The sequence below is a fragment of the Rhipicephalus microplus genome, chromosome X (assembly GCF_043290135.1).
Source record: "Rhipicephalus microplus isolate Deutch F79 chromosome X, USDA_Rmic, whole genome shotgun sequence".
NCBI lineage: Eukaryota > Metazoa > Arthropoda > Arachnida > Ixodida > Ixodidae > Rhipicephalus > Rhipicephalus microplus.
In genome coordinates this window covers 435368855-435388293 of record NC_134710.1, presented here as the reverse complement: position 1 = coordinate 435388293, position 19439 = coordinate 435368855, and the positions used below count along the sequence as shown (strand labels likewise).

The following is a 19439-nucleotide window of genomic DNA, read 5'->3' as shown; positions in this document are numbered from 1 at the left end:
CCACTGTATACACGCATCGAAATCTCAGTGGTCCGAAATTCTTGCCTACTTCGAATCGCTAGAGCCGCTGTCATGATCAAACCCGTTTCGTTCAGATCGGCAGCCTAGCACAGTAACCACTGACAAATTCTGTAAAAAAAGGAAATTGAAAAAAATAAGTAGAATTACTTTTTCAAGGATTCGAACACACACCGCGCCGAATCGCCCGCGCACGATCTACCAGCTTGTTCACTCAACCAATGCAGCCATAACACCAGTCGGGTGGGTGGCTATAAGATTTGTCTTATAAATATACTATGGTCCTGGACTCGAGTAAGTTATGCGACTGTGTTGTGGAAAACTGAATTTTAGAACAAATTTTTCGTCACGCATGAACATGATTGTGGGCTCAAATCAAAGCTTATTCTTCGTGCTACTTATATCTCCGAGGAATTTGCAGGTTTCTGCCTAGTTTTTATACGGCATTTTTGGCCCAAAAACAAGCTGTGATTTTGGTGGCTTCCCTATGGCCCCATTGTGTAAACTTCATTCGTTGTGAGAACAGAATTCGAAGCTCCGGCGTTAACAATGCTGCACTTGTGAAGTGCAGTACAGCTCCTAAAACTTGTCCCTTTAAGAACTTTTGGATCTTCCGCCTCAATGATTTTTTATCATCGAAAAATGACCCTAATCTATTGAAAATGCGTGAGCTTCCAGCCGTGGCCGCAAGAAGCACATCGATCAGTGTCCCTGAAAACTGTATATGCCTTGCAGTGTCCATCCGAGAGCGGTCTTGACCGCAACTGATATTTGTACTTCCCTGCTTCGTGTGATGTTGCTGTTTACAACCTTCTACATTTGGTCAGACCCGGTGGTAGGCTAATGCCTTTCTCTCCGCACTGTCGAGGCGCGGTTTGATCGTCTGCCAGCCGGTAATGTTGCTTGTGTAAGTGGGGTGCAAAGGAGCATTTTGTATCCGTAACTGGGATGTCATGGTGAATTACCGGCATAACTATGGCTTCAATGAGGCGCTCATCGTCATCGAACTGGCTCCGCAAGCGAACCTTCACGATATTGCAAGTTTTCACACATGTAGGGGTGTCAGAACCAAATGGGTTTACCGATAGACAAGTCTGTCTAATGATATTCAGCCCCATGCACCTCACGAAATCTTTAATGTCCATGTGTTGACTGCCTCCATCGATGATACCTTTGATGTGAGATGCCTCATCGGAACCGACATTCCAATAACGGAAGGCCTGCAAGCTGACGGCTTCATCCAGTTGACAACTTGTCACGGCAGCCACCCGTGGACCATCCACGTCCTGAGCCTTGGTGGCATTAGAGACGTCGTAGGGTGACTTGTCACCTCTTTTCTCGCAATAATTGGAATTGCACATTGTTGAATCATACCTATTTTTGCATGTTGCCCACACCAACCTCCGCCTGCACTCGTTCGCACAGTGGCTCTTTTTAGTGCACCGATAGCACCGTATAAATTTAGCCAGGTGGTTCTTTTTCTCTGATATGGGCACATTACCACTGCATGCTTCGGTTTCGTGTTCTGCAGACTTGCAAAGGAAGCATTCGTGGCGTACTTGCTTCAATTCTCCCGATGCGTGTAGGACCAATGCCGATGGCACATGTTTCACGTGGTTGTCGCCTGGTTTGATAGAGGGCGTCGATGGAGCCCACTGCGCTCTTGTTCCGAGCTCTATCTGTGTGTACCACACAAGCTGTTCTAATTTCTTGCTAGGTGTCGTGGTTGCCTCCCCTGATGAAGATGTTTCCAAGCCTTGTGATTCATCCTCGGGACGTCTATGATGCTTGAACGTGACGACGATTTCTTGTGGCAGGGATTGCAGCATCACGCGTAGAGCATCGCCGAAAGACTAGTAGTTGGGACATCTATCGGGAGTTGGTGCATTGGACGTTCAGTTGTAATGTGTCGTAGAGCATGCGCCCATCCCTAGTATCTCATGGAGATGTCACGTGCTTTATTTCACGAAGAGCTCTGAAGTGCCGGTGTATAATCGTGCTTTTGTCCCCGAACCTCTGCCTCAGCAGATGGATGGCACTCTTATAGCATCTTTCAGTCCTGGGTAGTCCGGCGATTGCAGCTGCTGCGTCCGCTACCAAATATGCGGAGGTAGTGAAATCTGTCCGTGGTGCCATAGCCGGATTCGTGTAGACGGCTCCATCAAATTGCTCTCAGATTGACGTCAACTGGTGCACGTCCCTATGGAACGACTTGATGGCTAGTGTTGGGAGACGAGGCCCGAGGCTCTGGGATGTCGCTGTCATTTGAGCAGGTAGCATGTGTGGCGTCATGGAAACAGAAGTTTGTCTCGTGTTATCGACGATGTAGGCACGTCAGGGTTTCAAGTGCCTGGTGGTCGTAATACGCCACAGACTTGTACTCAGTCCCAAGTTCCTAAACAAGAATCCCGTCCTCGAGCTCGGCATTAATCTTCCAAAGGTCGTTTTGGCTTGCCACGAGCTTTTCAATAACCATGTTAATTGTGGTTCGGTCGTTGCAATCATTTTGCGACATTGTCATCCCCTCGTTTACCCTCGTTCACCACTCTCGTTAATCGGGCATGTCTAGCAGCAGGCTTGGCCTAAAGGCGATCCATGCTCGTTAATCGGGCATGTCTAGCAGCAGGCTTGGCATAAAGGCGATCCATGTTTCGTTAAGATAATGGCTTACTTGCTCGTAATGTAGCCGATTCCACCCGCTGCTTCCCTAGGTGCGGTTCCAATGAGGACCAGGTTGCGTGGGTTGCTGTGTCTAGTAGAAATTCAACTCTGCCGTCGCTTGTTGTCCACGTCGTGTGGAGCCACTCCTTGTTCTTTGGGTTTAGGTACCAATTAGTCGCAGAACACCAGCCTTCGATAAGTATATGGCATCACAAGAAAGAAGGAGCCGCGAGACACACCCAACCAATGCTTTCAATGACTAGAATGGATTACTAAACGTTCTCCATCATGATGCTAGTCCAGCACGCACTTCTGGGCGCTAGCTGCGGAGACAGCAGGCCACTAAAGCTTCTTCTTCGTTGTCTGCTGGTGTCCAACAAACGAGTTCTAAAACGGAAAAGTTTGCGCCTTTTAAGCGCAACTAGTCCCTCAGAAATACCTTTCTTGCATGTGCAAAAAGGTGATTGGTTTTAAGAAGCACACGCAATCATGTGAAATCATGCACTGTATCCCTACGTGTCATGCTTGGAAGAAGAGCTGATCTCCAAGATACCTTTGACCTGTAACCAGGTCTACATTGGTAAACCTGGTAGGCGCCTAAACACACTATTAACAGAACACAACCATAACGTGTCGGCTAAAGAAGCTCGACACTTGGTTTTCCATTTTCGGGATTGGGGCCGTGCTCCCATTTTAAAGAAGTTTGTACTGTTGCGCGCAGGAAACCCAACAAAGAGAGAAAGAATCAAAGTAATTGAAATTGACAAGTGCAAAAAGATGATTGTGTGAGTTGCCCTTCGATCTCATACTCTAAATATCCCCACCAATATATCATATATACCCATATATAATTTCTTTTGCAACATCTTATCACAAAACGTGTTTTTGTGGCTCTTATTTGAGTGTGTTTCGTTGTTTTTGTAGTCTTAATAGTTGTCACTGCTGTCAATGCGCATATATGTGTTCTCGTATATAAAACAGGTCATTTGCGAATAAATCTTCTGTTGCAGTACGGCGCTTTTGTTTGCGTCTTTGTAGTAGTAGTAGTCTTAGTAGTCTTAGTAGTCTTAGTTGTAGTAGACGTAGCAACAGTACTCTGGTAGTAGTTGAAAAAAAAAGAAAGATAACAGAAGCAAGAGACATCTCATATACGCCTGCCAAAATCCTCTCTGCATCTGTAGTTTGTCACAGATACACTATTTAACGTGATAGGGTTTAAGAGCTTGTTTCGCATAAATGTCGAAGTCTTTCGTCGTGGGCAAAAAATAACATTCGCGTGACTGAAAAATTTAGATAATGCAAATAAATTAAATAAATTATTCTTTATCTAAGTGAAGCATCAAACCCACGTCGTTTTCATTGCAAGCGGGTGTTCTACCACACAGCCACGTGTTTCTTGCAAATACAGTGAAAGTAATTTGATGTAAAATAAATGCAGCGAAAGTAAATTTCATGCTTTAGAAACGCACGCGACCAGTGTACATGCTTCAAAATGCATGAAAAATTGCCCTAATAATGCGTGGTAGAAGCGTACATTGCTATTCAGGATCAGAATCTAGGATTACCGTAAGGTCTTCATAGTTTGAAGCCAGTCACCCACTAAAAAGGCACACACGTTACTGCGCCCTTAAGGCCACGTAGTGGGTATTTAGCAAGTTTGAAGAAATTTCATACACTTGGTGTTTGAAATACGCAGTAAGAACAGACTACCGCTATCACTTACAGCTTTTATTTGTGAAGCTTAATGGTCCCTCAAAGTTTTTTTCAGATACAACAAGTGACGCAATTTTGACAAGTCATGTACCGCATGCGGACTAAGAAAGGAATACTCTAATTGAAAGCAAGCATTGTGTGACCTTCGAATGATGAGTCCAATCCTCTACCACAGAGCTATGGCATTTGTCATCTCTTCTATCACTTTGTACGGTAGGGGTGGGAGCATCATTCAGCGCCCCAGATGCCATTATGGCAAAGGAACACTTGTTTTTCGTCTGTTGGCATCACGTAGTAAGTGCAAGCTGGCAGCTGAACAAAAAGCAAGTGGAAAGTTATTTTTCAAGATAGCCTGGTGTGCGCTGATGGAAGATAATGACACAGAAAATATTGGACAGGGACAAGCGCGATCTTTCAAATGAATTTTGATATGTGGCGTTTAAGGTCTAAAAACCACCTTACGGTTATTATTGACGGCGAAGTGGAGGGCTTCGGAAATTATGACCACCTAGAATTCTTTAACGTCCACCCCAATCTGAGTGCAAAGGCCTAAAACAGTTTCGTCTCAATCGAAAATGCAGCCGCCGCAACCGGGATTCAATCCCACGACCTGCGTGTCATGCCGAGTACCTTAGCCACTAGACCATTGCGGCGGGGCCTTTGAATTGAGCTTTATTATTCGTTAACTTTCAAATATATACTTCCGAAAAAACGTAGTCACATGCACATGGTCACAGAGTCAATTATCAAACAGCTTACAAAAACCACGGAGAAACTTACGCTCACTTGATAAGAAAATCAAAGGGCCGCTAACACAAGCATTGCCTCTTGCAGAAAATTAAAAAGTTTCAACCAGTTCACGTGCTCCTACCAGTAATCTTAATCTCCTTGAAAGTCGGGGAGCACGTGCAAGCTTGACAATGCACCGGCAAGTGTGTATTCCCGTTATTTCTATGCGGAAGCTCATGTTTCATTGCTTGGTCATTCACTGAACGGCCCGTATGGGCTACATGAGAATTCCATCAAGACAGCAATATTTTATAGAGGCCGCCACGTGTTCTTCATAGACTCCATGACCTGGTCTGTGTAATCCTGGCTCTGGCGGCAGTCTGGTGGTAAAGTATTCCATAGACAATGACCTTTGATTGCCTTCTCCAAGCAGATAAATTGGGAGTGTTTGTTGTTTTAGGCACGAGGGAATATGCTGAGAAGGCAGAAAAGGCAATTTCTTATATTTTTACTTCTGAAAAAAGCAGTGCCGTTCACTTGAAAACTAAAGCGGGTAACACGTGCAAAAACCTTGAACTGCTTCGGTTGGCAATATATATTAGTACATGCAAAGGTAATCACGCAAACCATTTCTCACAGCAAAGACACACAAGCCTGAAGTTTCTTTGAGAACAATAGTTAATGAGCAGGGTTCTCGGCAGCATTCAGTTAGCCAGTTTTTTCTCAAAGAACTGAATGGGCTGTCAGTATTGGATCTCTTTTCAACCAAGAGTTTGGAAGATTTTGTGCGTATTTTGGTGATAGAAAATTCTAGAGAGTTCCTCATGCACAATATTTTGCTACTCTTTGCGACTGAAGTGAAACTAATTTAGTCATCGTTTTTCAGAATGTTGTTGGCTTGTCGGTTGATAATTATATGGTTTTAGTGAAACATTATTTTTTCCACCTTTTACAGCGAAAGCTGCTACGAGATCACAAGGACACAGTTGGGCTCAAACCCGGGTCCACTGCACGCCAGCCCAGTATTCCACCACTGAGCCACGCCGGTGCTTAGGACTTGTTCGCAGACTTGCCTTAAGCAGGCTTAATATTGGAAAAAGAATCACGTCAGTACGAGTCATAAAGCTTTTTATAATTCAACAAAAAAAACAGCCAGGCGTCACACAATGCGAATAGCGTAACGTGTGGGTTGTCCGACTCCCCAACTCATTACAAAAGCTTGTTTTAAGCGCCTAATTACCCTGGTCGCAACAATGCCTAATGTTAGACAGTTGTGCACTACTCTGTTCCTAACATACTGTTATGTGCGGAGAGAAGGGATGACACAGGAGCTGATCTCACCAAGGTCAATGATGAAGAAGATGCCTTAAAGCGAAGCACAGCAGCCAATAAAGGCTACCGTAGCCATTGGTGTCTAGCGGCTCGAGTATTTGTCATATCAGGCCACCTCTCAGAGATCAGGCTATAGGAACCAGCACCGCACCCGCGCAAGTGTGAATAGGCGTTCAGTGGTTAATATACACATACTCAGCAGCCACGCTTCGTTCAGGAACTCAGGGGCTGACACTATACTGTATTTACCACATGTACGCACATGTTCTCGCACCAGTAAAAATATAGAAATCTTATATAAGAGTTCAGCAGAAAGCTATCATCGATAGATTTCGTGCACGACAGTGCTACAACAAAAGCCTGAATAATGAGACAAGCATATTTTTTTCAGACAAAAACTACCACTGCCTACAGTCAGTCACTAACAATGCCACATAAACGCTGAAGACAATGTAACAAAGATAAAATTTTTAGTTAAGCTACACGGCTATATATATTAGGCATGTCGTCTGCATTGTTTCCAAGGTCTGGCTTCCTTAAAGCGTTCCTAAACTTAAGCACACGGTTGCACGCGGTAACTCTGTTTTTATTACAGTTTAAGTACCGATGTGTCATTGTTTATGTGGTAGTACTATTCCTATGTAGCGGTACCACGGCCAGATAAACACAACTAAAGGTCCTAGCACGATCAATAAACTACAGTGCTGTAGCTGTACACCTACCAACTGCCCCCAAAAGTATGGCCTAGAGCCTGTTTTTTTTTTTTGCTACCGAGTCTGTAGAGAACGCTGTACATATACACTATTTAATAGTCCTCATGTTTGGGAGGATGCCCAGACCATTTTGCAATATGCTTGAAATAGAAAGCGAAACCCACTCTGAAAGTATTCTGGTGATTGGAGGCTACAACGACAATAAACGGCACTTTGGAAAGTTGCAATCGCTGATCTTATTACAACGCATTAGCATCCGAAAGACCAAATGCTCTCGTACGTCATTATAGGCGTATGTACAAACAGTTACACTCCCGCTGACATGACTGGAAAAACCACACTTTGGAAATGTGCAAGACGTACGCGCACATAGAAGCATGACGTGTCTAGCAGACGACGCACGGAGCAATCCACCAGGCGACGACTTTGCTCGATCTCATGGCTAATAGGTTTCTGTTGGAATTCAGCAGAATCTTAGCTCTGGCACAGAGCCCGACTGCTTACACTTGTCCAAGGGTACATGAACATTTTTTCAGCAGCAGCCGCACACCAGCAACCCACAGCCAAGAACAACAGGTGCTCAGGTCTCTGGTAGACTGCGATAGACGCCTTGGCTCATGTCAGAAAACCCAATAACTGAGACGCATGGCCTGTCTATCTTGCTGCTTCCCTACCTCAAGTTCTTCTTTTTTCAGTTTAATTTGTTTGTTCTCTTCTCATGCTTCAGAACTATAGCCATGGTTTTCTCCAGGTAGATTTCATTTATTAATTCTTTTTGCTTCTACACGCAAGTGCCAGTTTTTCCTTCACTGTCCTCCACTGTCATATCACGCCCCGCCGTGGTGGTCTAGTGACTAAGGTACTCGACTGCTGAGCCGCAAATCGTGGATCGAGACCCGGCCACGGCGGCTGCATTTCCGATGAAGGCGGAAATGTTGTAGGCCCGAGTGCTTAGATTTGGTTGCTCGTTAAAGAATCCCAGGTGGTCGAAATTTCCGGATCCCTCCACTACGGCGTCTCTCATATTTATATGGTGGTTTTGGGACGTGAAACCCGACATATCAATATATCATTGTCATATCACGGCACACACTTGAATACAAAACCATAACATCATTTGACACTAGACTTTCTGCATAAATCAAATGTTCTTGTAAATAAAGAAAATATTAATACAGTAAATTAAAAGAAATAAAAAGAAAGCATAAGATTGCTTCATATAAATGAAAATAGATAGTCATTTAGTGAGGATGGCTCAAGGCCGAAGTACTTAGACACCTGGCTGTCGTACCGGCAGCTGCGGCAGTTGGTGAGAAGTGTAGCAACCTTATACATCCTTCCCACTCTCTTATACGTCTCTTTCAAGTTCTTGTGAAAGTCTACAATGCGAAGTCTGCAGCCACTTTGCCAATGCCCAACTCAACAGCCTGCCGTACAGTGCTCATGCACTTGTTGAAGTGTGTCTGGTGGAGCTGCAAGCGGGCGCCTCCATAAGGCTTCAGGAGCAGAGGCTTTAATGGGTAAACCGGGTCTCCATGAATCACATATTTGTTACCTCTGGCAACCTTGACAATATTTTCGTAGAACCTGGTGTCTTTCAGGATGCCTGCAACAAAACAAAAGGTGTCACACGTTTTCTCATGCCAGAACTGGGCGATGCATGAGTGTCAGTGCACAGCATTAGCACAAGGTTCAGTGTCAACAGTAGTTTTTGTGGCCATTTGTTGCAACATGGTTATAAAGAATGGCAGAGAATGCCATGCCGGCTCTACACCGTGTCTTCTTCCCAGACATGCTGCATACCTGCAATTGACACTCTATGCCATTTAAGCTAATCTGACAACTTTCTTGCAAAACAATTAATATTTCAGCTAAAAACGTGAAAAGTTGGGAAGTTCATTACACATGGCTGCAAGTGACAAAGTTTGCTAGAAGCCAGCTCTAAGAAAGGAGAAAAGTTTTCACATTGTAGGATCTTGAAGCAATTTGGGAAGTTGAATTTACCAGATCGAAATTATTGTGTTTAACTTGCATTTAAGAAACAGTATACACTGCAATTGATTAGATTATTGTGTGGCAGGAGTGAAATTACTACGTGGGACTATTTGCATGGCATGTAACAAAGAAATGTTTAGCTTGCACTGTAATCATCAGAATATTTAACTGCACTACCGTAAACCGTATAAGAAAATAATGCGAAAGAACTTTTTGAGTGCCAAACAGTGGTTTCACAGTATTAAGCGCAAGTGGAGTGAACAATGTTGATGCTAACATAGTACCTGTATGTGGCCTGTTTTGTTGAGTTAATGTTGAAATCACAACATTCACCTCCCGACTGTATTCCACATTGGAGAAGTCTGTTTTCACACTATTGCTAAATTTGGTGTACGGTGAAACAAAAACTTTGGTGACCGGAATGACATCCTCGCTTATATTGTTGGTAGTCACTGTATTTAAAGATCAATAGGTTGAAAAAGATCTTGGTATTCACTATATATACAGATTATTTGGTTGAAAAAGATTATGCAAGATTAAGTAGCTTTCCTTCTCAGCAAGTTTTACTTCATGCAACTGTGTGCATGAACACTCTTTGGAATGTCACTGACCAATCGGCATCACGTGTTTTTGCATGAATGCAATTATTTTAAGGTGACTGTGAAGCAGTGGTCACACACGTACACTAAGAAATTACGGAGTTGCACTCAGCCTTACGGTCAAACATTAAGATGGCTTTTAGATGAGGCGACTTATTTATCGATATTGTTGAAAAAGATTTCTCAGAACTAAGTCAAGTGAGTGGTATATTATTAGTAATTTATTCTCAATGCATGGGGAGTGGTGGCAATCGCAACTACCTACCTACTGCGGTTGCTTCCTTCAGCGACTGTCCTAAAACTGAAACTGTGTTCTATGTGCTTGTGGACAGAGGCTTCCTTATGCACTAACAGTGATCTTAGCAATATCTATTCACAGGATAGCTGCCTGCACTCTGCAAGTCAAAAATATGATCTCACTATGCTGACATTATACTGCCCTGGACAAATAACAATAACACTACACCAAAAGCTCACTGTTCAGCTAGGATCTTAGCACGTGAGCTGTGACCTAGGTAAGTTTGTGACACGACAATTTGCCATTTACCAGCTACAAGCAGAGTTTCTGTAAAGGCAAATCTTACTCGCAGCACTTACCAGCATCATGACGCCGTTCCCTGATTGGGCTATCTAGCTAGCAAATAATGTTATTGGCGCACATAACAGCCTGATCTTCTGGCAATGGAAGCGCTTGTGCCCAGAGTAGTGCTCCTGCTGGAGCTTAGATGGCCGACAAATTTGTCGTCTCGCGTCTTCTATGAAGCCCCAGCGATTCTTCAGTGGAGCACCTTTGTAGTGCATGGCCTAAAAAATAACAAAAGAACAGATGAAGCAGCTGTTAATGGCATTTATGCGTAAGTACAGTTTTCAGATATGATCTTAGTAAAAAACATTGTGCTTTCTCTTTTCTTTGGCATGGACAGCCGAGACACATGAATAAACAACAAGCGTGACAAAAAGAAACATTCTCACTTGCCTTCTAGCTGTTCTGGCACTGGATTACGCTACTGTCTGCATCACCCGCAGTGGAGGGCACTTTGCTTTTTACTCGTACCATAACAGGAAGCAGAGTTACTCACTGTGTCTTTCAAAACTCTAAAAAAGTTGAATCATTTTATGCCAGGCGGGGAATAAGCTAACTCAAAATAACAAATGACGTTCTTAGCAGTCTAGGAGTGCACGTCACAGTGGCAGTTACAGTGACGAGTGATTGATACATAAACATGGACATTTCTCTTTCTGGACCAGGCTCTATTCCAAAACGGTGAACAGTGCCAAATATAACAAAGAGGTATTCATATTTTAGCAGTAACCATAAGTGAGAAAGCAGTAGCCATTCTTTTTTACGATGCTTGCTGCTTTTGCGAGGCACACTTATGAGTTTACTAGAAGTATTCATGTTCATAGCTTACTTAATGATAAAAGCAGACACAGCATAAGGCAACAGCCAGCTCGGTGCTGAAGAACAAGCTGTACCCAGTGCGTCATTGTTGAATTCATTACTGACAAATATTTTTACTTAACATTTCACAAATACGCACTGCAATATGCAATATAATTGAAGGGTGAATTATGCTTGCCTCTCTTAACCTACAGTTAGACTTGTGCTCCTTGAAATAAAAGGACACTAAATGCAAAAAATGTTTCATGTCACATTAGAAGGTCAACGTTTAGGAGTACTTAAAGCATAAACAAAATGCACAGCAGCAATTTAGCAACAAATATACAGATAAACGTAGAATGAGAAGCCAGCCAGAGTATTGGAGCTTGCTTAGACTCGCTCGAAAGATATATTTTGCTCTGGGCACTTGCTCCGATTCAGACTCGCCAAAAATTTTTCCTCGAACTTGAAGTGACAACGTTTTTTTCTCCAGGGCATTCACTTGAAATCAAACTCGCCAACTTATTGCTGAGACCAACCAACACAGATGCACAGCTTGACCAGAGTCTCGATGAGCCTCAGTGTGTTGCCACATGTGTCTGCTAGCATAATATTACCTTTCTCAGTCATGGTGTCACAGCTGTTTGATGCCAATATCTCACATATTGGGTGCTCTACTTTCAATCTTGTTCTTGAAACACGTGTTACCAGTGCCTTTAACCCGGTAATATCTGCATGACATACATGACTCACACGAAATAGCGTTATGGATGGATCCGAACAACTTTATCAAGGATTTCCGGTGAAAGAATTCGCACGAGAGGTCATTGCACCGCATTCTTGTTGTCTCATTGACCTGTTTTTTTTGTTGTTTTTTCATGCGTAATTTTCTTCTTGCACAGTAGAAACGGAGTTCTAAAAGAATAAACAGGCTGCAAAAACAACACAAGCTGGCACATTTACATGTAATGTAATCGCTGGAGTGTGCCCATGTTTGTCTGAGCTTAAACATGAAGTACACATGTATTCTCTCAGCGTGTGCGAATATGTCTTTGAACTCGCTTCAACGTGAACTGAACATTTTAAACGTCGAGGAACGAACACACGCATTCCAATGCATTTAACCAGCCTGAACCAAGGATTTTACTACAGTGTCCGGCTGCGCTGCTATGCCGTAAAATCGCCAATTTAGTAGACTCGAAATGAAACGAAATCGAAATGAGTAATTGAATGAAACGTGGCGTATATTGCCATTTCATCTCTCACACCTGCTACTACTAAGAGAGTATGAAACGCTAAAAGAAATAGTCAAAATTAATAACGATATGTTTTACAAATATAAAAAGGACAAGTAGTGCTCAAGAGAATTAGTTGGATGAAATTCACTTATGAAGCACGTTAAAATGGTCATCCATCGGTCAATTTCGTTGTCGGGAGGGGTCAATGATGCACCAGATGGTCCAGCACTTCAACCATTGAAGGAGGAATCAGACGATGACAACAGTCCTACGCCTTATTCGGGTTGTTGGTAGATTGGACCCTGAGGGCCCACCTCTTTGATCACAGACCCAAGCTGTCACCTTACAAATAAGCGGGGTTGATGGTCAATCTGGGACTTTCAGTCCACATAGTGGATCCCAGCCCTACGCAATATCGAAATAAAGGTTAACACCTACCAGAAAAACGCCATAACAAGGCAAGTTCTGAAACATGTACGTCAATCCACAACCGATGCTACCAGAAGAATGGCCCGGCGAGACGGAGTTTTCTCCTGTGTCAACGCATTCCTGATTCCTACTTAAGCCTAGAATATCCACCTTGCTACCATTGGGTAGCAGTGCGCAGTCACCCCCCGGTGGCATAATTTAAGAACGGATCAAGGAAGTCCTATAGATTGGATTGAGGGAGAGTGGAGGAAAAGCAAACCCCCTCCCCCTCCGACCATCTTTTTTTTTCTTTTTTTTTTCACTCAATACCCCTCTCGCATATCTTCTCTAAGAGCACCATATTTCAAAGTCCACACTATTTGATCTCTCATGCAGAAGCGGGAACGAGGAAACTGAAAATTTGAAATAGGTTCCTTAACCATTTCATATTATAAAGAAAACAAAAGACCCAGGAAAGTCTCTGCAGTTTGATAACATTGCCTTGACTCTTGCCGCCTAAAATCCGCAGTTTGGGTGTACATATGAGGAATAATCAATTTAATTCAAGGAAATAAACCCGAGCAATAGGAGGATACCCAACCATGTTCCTAAAAGTTTCAACACACAGTTATATCCTTTGAACATCAATAAGAAAACGAATACATTAAGACAGAAGCAAGGATATCTGGGAAAAGTATCATGGCAAAACAATGAGAACCCAACAACAAGAGGGGGGCAAGAAAGGGAGGGAAAAAGACGAGGGGAGAGAGAAAAGAGAAACTCGAGGAGGGGGGCCGGAGGCGATTTTCTACCGCCTCTGCTCGAGAGTTTAATGCATTCTTTTAGTCAACAGGGCCACTTAGCAGACCAGTAAGAGAGATCGAATTGGCATGAAGACTCCGCAGCAAGGAGCGAGAAAAGAGAAAATCAAGCTGCAGTAGCCAGGACTGCCAAACCACGACAGAACCAGTTCCTGGAGCACTGATGAAGAGCAAAAGGGCATGGAGCGCCCTTGGTGGAGCAAGAACTACAAAAAAATCAACCTGTGTCAGTCAAGAGCGTCGTAAATGCTTGTAACAGTTCAAGGAATAAATCCGCGCTGGCTGGCTCCGTTTCCGTGGCTGGGGTGGCGCTAGTCAGTAAGATTTTTTTCCACTTTTTTCACATCAACAAAATTGTTTATTGGCCTACAATATATTCATTTCCTTTTAATTCTTGTAGGCCTGTTATACTTCGATAGTAGAAGCAGAGGCACTTAATTCATTTTTTATGTTGCCTCACCATGATGTTTGTCTCTAACACAAGGTTAAGAATGTGGTGCATTTAAACAATACCGTGTAAGAAGCTTTTTGTGCACTTTACTGAAGCTTTTAGGCTACGTTGCCTGCTTGCGATCAATCTCTGAGAGGCCAATTGAAGGTAAAATCCTTTAATGCAAACAAAGGTGACTGAACTATTGAGCGTAAAAATGCCTGCCTTTGCATTCGACCGTTGTCCAAAGCAAGAATAATCCTCATTAGGCAAGACACGTCAATAACAATGTAGTAACCAATAGTAGAGGAATACTGTTAACAGGTATATAGTATGCTTGCAAAACAGCTTAGCAACATTTATTTATCCTTCTTTGAGCGTCTCTTGAACGCTAATAAAAAGATTTCTTTTGATTATCGGTGATGCATAGTCGACAGACTGTTGGGTAAATGGTTTGTGGATGGTCCAAACAGCGGTGGGAAACCTTATTTTATGGTGTCTTAGTTACGTTCATTTATTGTATATTGAACGCTATTAAGGAAATCTTTAGTGGTTATTGGTGCGCGATGGTCGATAGATTGTTGGCCAATCTGTTCGAAGATGGCCGATACAGCGCTAGAAAGCCTTTCTTATACCGTCTTCAGCAAGTTGATTCAATGTCTATGGAGCATTATTTTTGAAATCTCTAAAGGTTATCGGTAGCCATTATTCGATAATATTGTTGGTAAACAGTATAAACGAAGGTCCAACGTCTTTCAATACACCGTTGGTCAGTTCCATGGAGTATTTCTAATAACACGTTTATTGATGGTTGCTACAATATCTTGTAAGCGGTGGCTGCAGGTCGCCACTTGGGCGCTGTCAACGCATTGGCGCAGTAGACCGTTGCACCACCTGTAGATACCACTCGTTTTCATACCTTGCATTCCCTAACACGCGAAAGTGAAAAGTGCCCTCTTCACGATAAAATGTGATGCCCACCCATTGACTTTTAACAGAGGAGCTGTTTAAGCGACGCGTTACTACTTTGAAAAGGGAAAACTATCATCGTCATGAGCCGGCATGTGCTCTTTTCACATTAATTTTGTCGTATCCGTCTGCTTCGCTCCTGGAACCCGTACGCTGAATTTTCTAGCGCAGAATGGAGAAAAATTGATGGGTGAGACATCGATTGCCGAGACAGAGTAAGAAAAACTAGAAGTAGAGGGCGACATGAATTCCAGAGGGAAAAGATTTTGCGAGACGGTATTCGATTCCGCGTAGCCCTTATCTGAAGGCGATTATTTCAACCACTCGGCTATACAGGCACGTCGCATAGCCTAGCATATGGATTCTTCGGTGGCGGTACCGGAGGCACTTTTTTGCACTCTTCCGGGGTCGTACGTTTGTGAGGCCGCAGCCGTACGGTGCCGCACGTTTGGCTTGGGCCGACCACAACACCAGTACACGCCACCGCGACGTCTTGGAGATTGGCTATGGAGCATGGTGCTGTCCCATGGTTCCGCGTGTGCTAGCAGACGACGTGGCCACTTTCCATCAGGGCAGAAGTAAATGACAGCTGTCGCTGTCGCAACACGGCCGGACAGTAAGGAAAACGTGCATTAGCTGTACATCGTCCAGCTGTGCTCGCACAAGGCTACGTTTGCTACCGGGATTTTATTTCGCATCGAAGGAAATTCAAAAAGTACCGCAACTCTCATGGAGTTCGGCCAGAGCTGACGCATCACGACTGTTTGAAGACCTAACGCACACACATCGGACACGTAGCGCCTCGCAAGCGTCTCTCATTGTCTGGTTTTCCTTCGTTTGCGCTCTCATTCTCAGTACAGATTGTCTTTGAAATGTGTCGCCTGCAAAATGACGTATCTGGCATACGGTGCTGCTCTCGCGAATTCAGGTTCGGTGCTTCACACGTTCTTCTGTCTCAAAGCGCAGCCACGATTTGACGTAACTTCCCTTTCACAACCATGGTGCCAGTGTGGCTAAGCCTTAGCCACACTGGCACCATGGTTGTGAGATGTCTATGCTCGTAGCATAGACATCCATAGAATATTGTGACAAAACGGTGATCATAAAGGAAAAAAGCAAAAGCTTCACATAGAAAGGCGGAATGAAAACCACAGAATGAGAGGCTGAAAACAGGAGAAAAAAGGCAAAACAAAAAAGAGAGAAAGAAGAAGATATGTAGTAAGGGCAGTAGATAGGAAGAGAAAAAAAGAAGCGAAAAGTACGAAGGAAGAGAGAAGGAAATGAAATATACACAAACAAATACAAGAACCGATAAAGAGAAATGTATAGAGAGCGAGAAACAAACAAAAATGAACAGAAACGAGAAAGATATGCATCCGAAACGGGGGCATTGATGATTGATTGATATGTGGGGTTTAACCTTCCAGAACCACCATATGTATATGAGAGACGCCGTAGTGGAGGGCTCCGGAAACTTCGACCACCAGGGGTTCTTTAGCGTACACCCAAATCTGAGCACATGGGTCTAACACATTTCCGCCTCCATAATGGGGGCAATAAACACGCTCAAAATAAAAATGCTGAGCTATAATAATGCCGAAATTTCAAGCTTCGAGAATTCAGAAGGCTGAAATGACAAAAAATATTTTGAATGCCGGAGATGAAAACAATGAAACATCGAAATACCGAAACACCAAAATGCTTGAATTGGCATAGCTATAGTGGAGAAGATAGTCTTGATGAGATGAATGTTCCTCCGGTCTTGGACAATTAGCACATACTTTAGCCTGTTTCACATGCGAGCGACCGAGCGGCGGTGGTCGCGGCGATGATGATGATGATGATGATAAAAAACATTTATTATAAAAGAGAGAAGAGAGAGGTACGGGGCCAAAGCATGACCCTGCTACATGGTCGGCGTCCTTAGTCCGGGACACAGCATGACGAGGCCCCTACTCGCGCCCGTCTCACTAGAGCCCGTTGAGGCTCTAGTGATGAGCAGTTGAGGAGGGCAGTCTCCCATGCCTCTCAGGAAGGGGTAGGGGAAGGGGGTAGGTGGGGATTTTTCGGACATGCCCATACCATGTGGAAGATATCACACGTCTCCCCACAGTATGGGCACCGCCCGTCTGTGTTCACATCGAAATGCTTTAGGATTGCAGGACAGAGTAGAGTACCTGTCTGCAGGCGCCTTAGAGTTCGCTCTTCCGCCTTGCTCAACCCCTTTGCAGGAGCCGGGTAAAGGCGGTGAGTGTCATGATAATAGGTCAGAATTTCTTTGAACCGCAGCAGCGGTGTATCGGCCTCCGAGTCATAAGAGCCAAGGTGAGGAGCCCGGTGGGTAAGCGCTCGGGCGGCCGCGTCAGCGGCCTCATTACCTCGTAAGCCCTGATGGCCAGGAGTCCATACGATGCGTTTCGGGGCTGGATCAGCGAGAGCCCGTTTTAGAATTTGGCTGGCTAGGGGGGATATCTCTCCTACCAAGTAATGAGCACATGCTTTCCGGGAGTCCGTGATGATAACTTTCGAGTTGGGGTCCGCAGCAGCAAGCGCTATCGCGACTTCCTCAGCACGCTCTGGATTTTGTGCTCGGAACGAGAGCCCATTGACATGCTTTTCCCGGTGAACTACAGAGGCCGTGTAAAATCCCGTGGGCGAAGGCCCTGCTATATCTACGTAGAATACACCAGGTCGGGAGCCGTGTTGCCTCTCAAGCGTGCGAGCCCGCGCCTGTCTTCTGCTTTCGTGCGTGTGCTTAGGCGATGAGCGGCGGGAGGACGCGCGTTCGTTTCGCATGCGCCGCTGCTACTGCTGCTGTTGCGCAACGCCCGCTGCTCTGGTTGGCAGTGTTGTTAACGGAAGGCACCGGTTAACCGCTGTATTCAGTAGTATTTATAAGCCGCGCTATCCTCCAAGGGTCCTTCCTTTCGCACCCGTGTGCTGCGACGTTCATCATCAATAGCCGCTCAAATTTTCCGCGTCTGTATACCGATTGAACTAAGCCTAACATGAATCCTATAACAAATAAGCAACGTATGCAGTTGCTTTTTTGTTTTGTCCTGGCTTTTTAACGTGTGGTTTTTGTTGCGCGCTCATATAACTGACCATGGAGAAGCAAACGAAAGAGTTTGCTGGTATGGCTTTATTAGACAGCTGTTCCAGCTAGGTGACTGCTGAAGAACTGGAAGCGTTTTTTGCGCAGCATTTTCTATGTTTCTCCGATTCATTGCTCTTGCTTTCAGCGATTTAACTTTGGGACGCCGAACGAGGTTTCTCTAAGCCCAGTACCAGTTCGCTTGAGTCAAAATAAAATTTTATATAGAAACTCTCAGTGGTAAGCTTCGGCCGTGTTTGTGGTCACCCTGTGGCACATGTGAACACCCTCTTTGTATGGATTTTCCGAATGGTCTACATTTTTTCGGTCGCCCGAATTTGCATGCTTCAACCATAAATAGTAAGCCTCTTAGGTTTTTCAACGATTCAGTAAAGCACCCCGGGATGAGTTTCATCAACGGCAGGTAGCATGGCATACGTGATACGCTCGTTGTCCCGCTTTTGGCTGCTGTATATACACTTAAGCGCGGCCCAGGTCAGGGACTGCGCAGCTAGAATTGCTTTAGCGGAAATTTGCGTCCATTAATGCTGTGGTGGTGAGGAGGAAAGCCAAAGTGTCACGTCATTTCACGCAACACACTTTTGCTTCGCGCCCCCTCTTTGTTGAGTCACATCACGAAATTCCTTTTCAGTGACCTGTGTGAAATGCTACTTCTAAAGTCGACTGTCGTAGCACCCGCCCTTGCTCTCTCATTCATGTGGATCCTTTCATATAAGCACCATCACCAAAATTCATCGTTCGTTAAACCAGCAACATTTACTGCGACACGGAAGTACGGCGTGTCATGCGGCTCCTCTACGTAGGGTAACATTCGATGAATATGCAAAACAAAAAAAAGAAAGTAGCAATTATAATATTCAAAGAAAAAAAGTACCGCACCCAATTGTCACTCCATTGGAAGCATCGTCAAGAGCAACAAAATGAAAACTCTCCAGTGAACACTTTTACTTTACACAAATATGCAAATTCCTAAAGAGTTCGGCAATTTTTTTCCAAAGAATGCTCTTCTTATGCTTTTTGCAGAAATCTTACATCTTGACGTCGCAAAGAAGAGGTTGTTTCACAAGTTATGCAATGAGCAACTCGTTGAAAGCAGCACGAGACATTTGTGAGCCGGGGAGAGGACGGATGTCGTAGCTAGTCAGTCGGGGCGAGTTTAGTGAAGCAAGTTCCCCGCAGCGCGCGCGTTCACTCCTCGACTCGGCCACTGGCATCACGTGTCAAACGACGTCACTAGTCGCTCTGCCTCTTGTTCGAGCGAATTTTCGCAACTCTGGCGAATTTCAGTAGAGCGAACAGTAGTCGCGGTAGAAACCT

General features: G+C 44.3%; 1 protein-coding gene across 3 annotated transcripts in view; it reads right to left on the bottom strand.

Moving 5' to 3' along the window:
• Positions 1-4392: 4392 nt before the first annotated feature.
• The window catches only part of LOC142761724 (THAP domain-containing protein 11-like), a 49777-nt gene continuing 34730 nt past the window's right edge, over positions 4393-19439 (bottom strand). For all 3 annotated transcript variants that reach the window (XR_012887653.1, XR_012887651.1, XR_012887652.1), the window contains 2 exons: positions 10358-10564; positions 4393-8772 (listed from right to left, as the gene is read on the bottom strand). The gene's annotated coding sequence lies outside the window, so the exon portion shown is untranslated. The remainder of the gene's footprint in view (positions 8773-10357; positions 10565-19439) is intronic.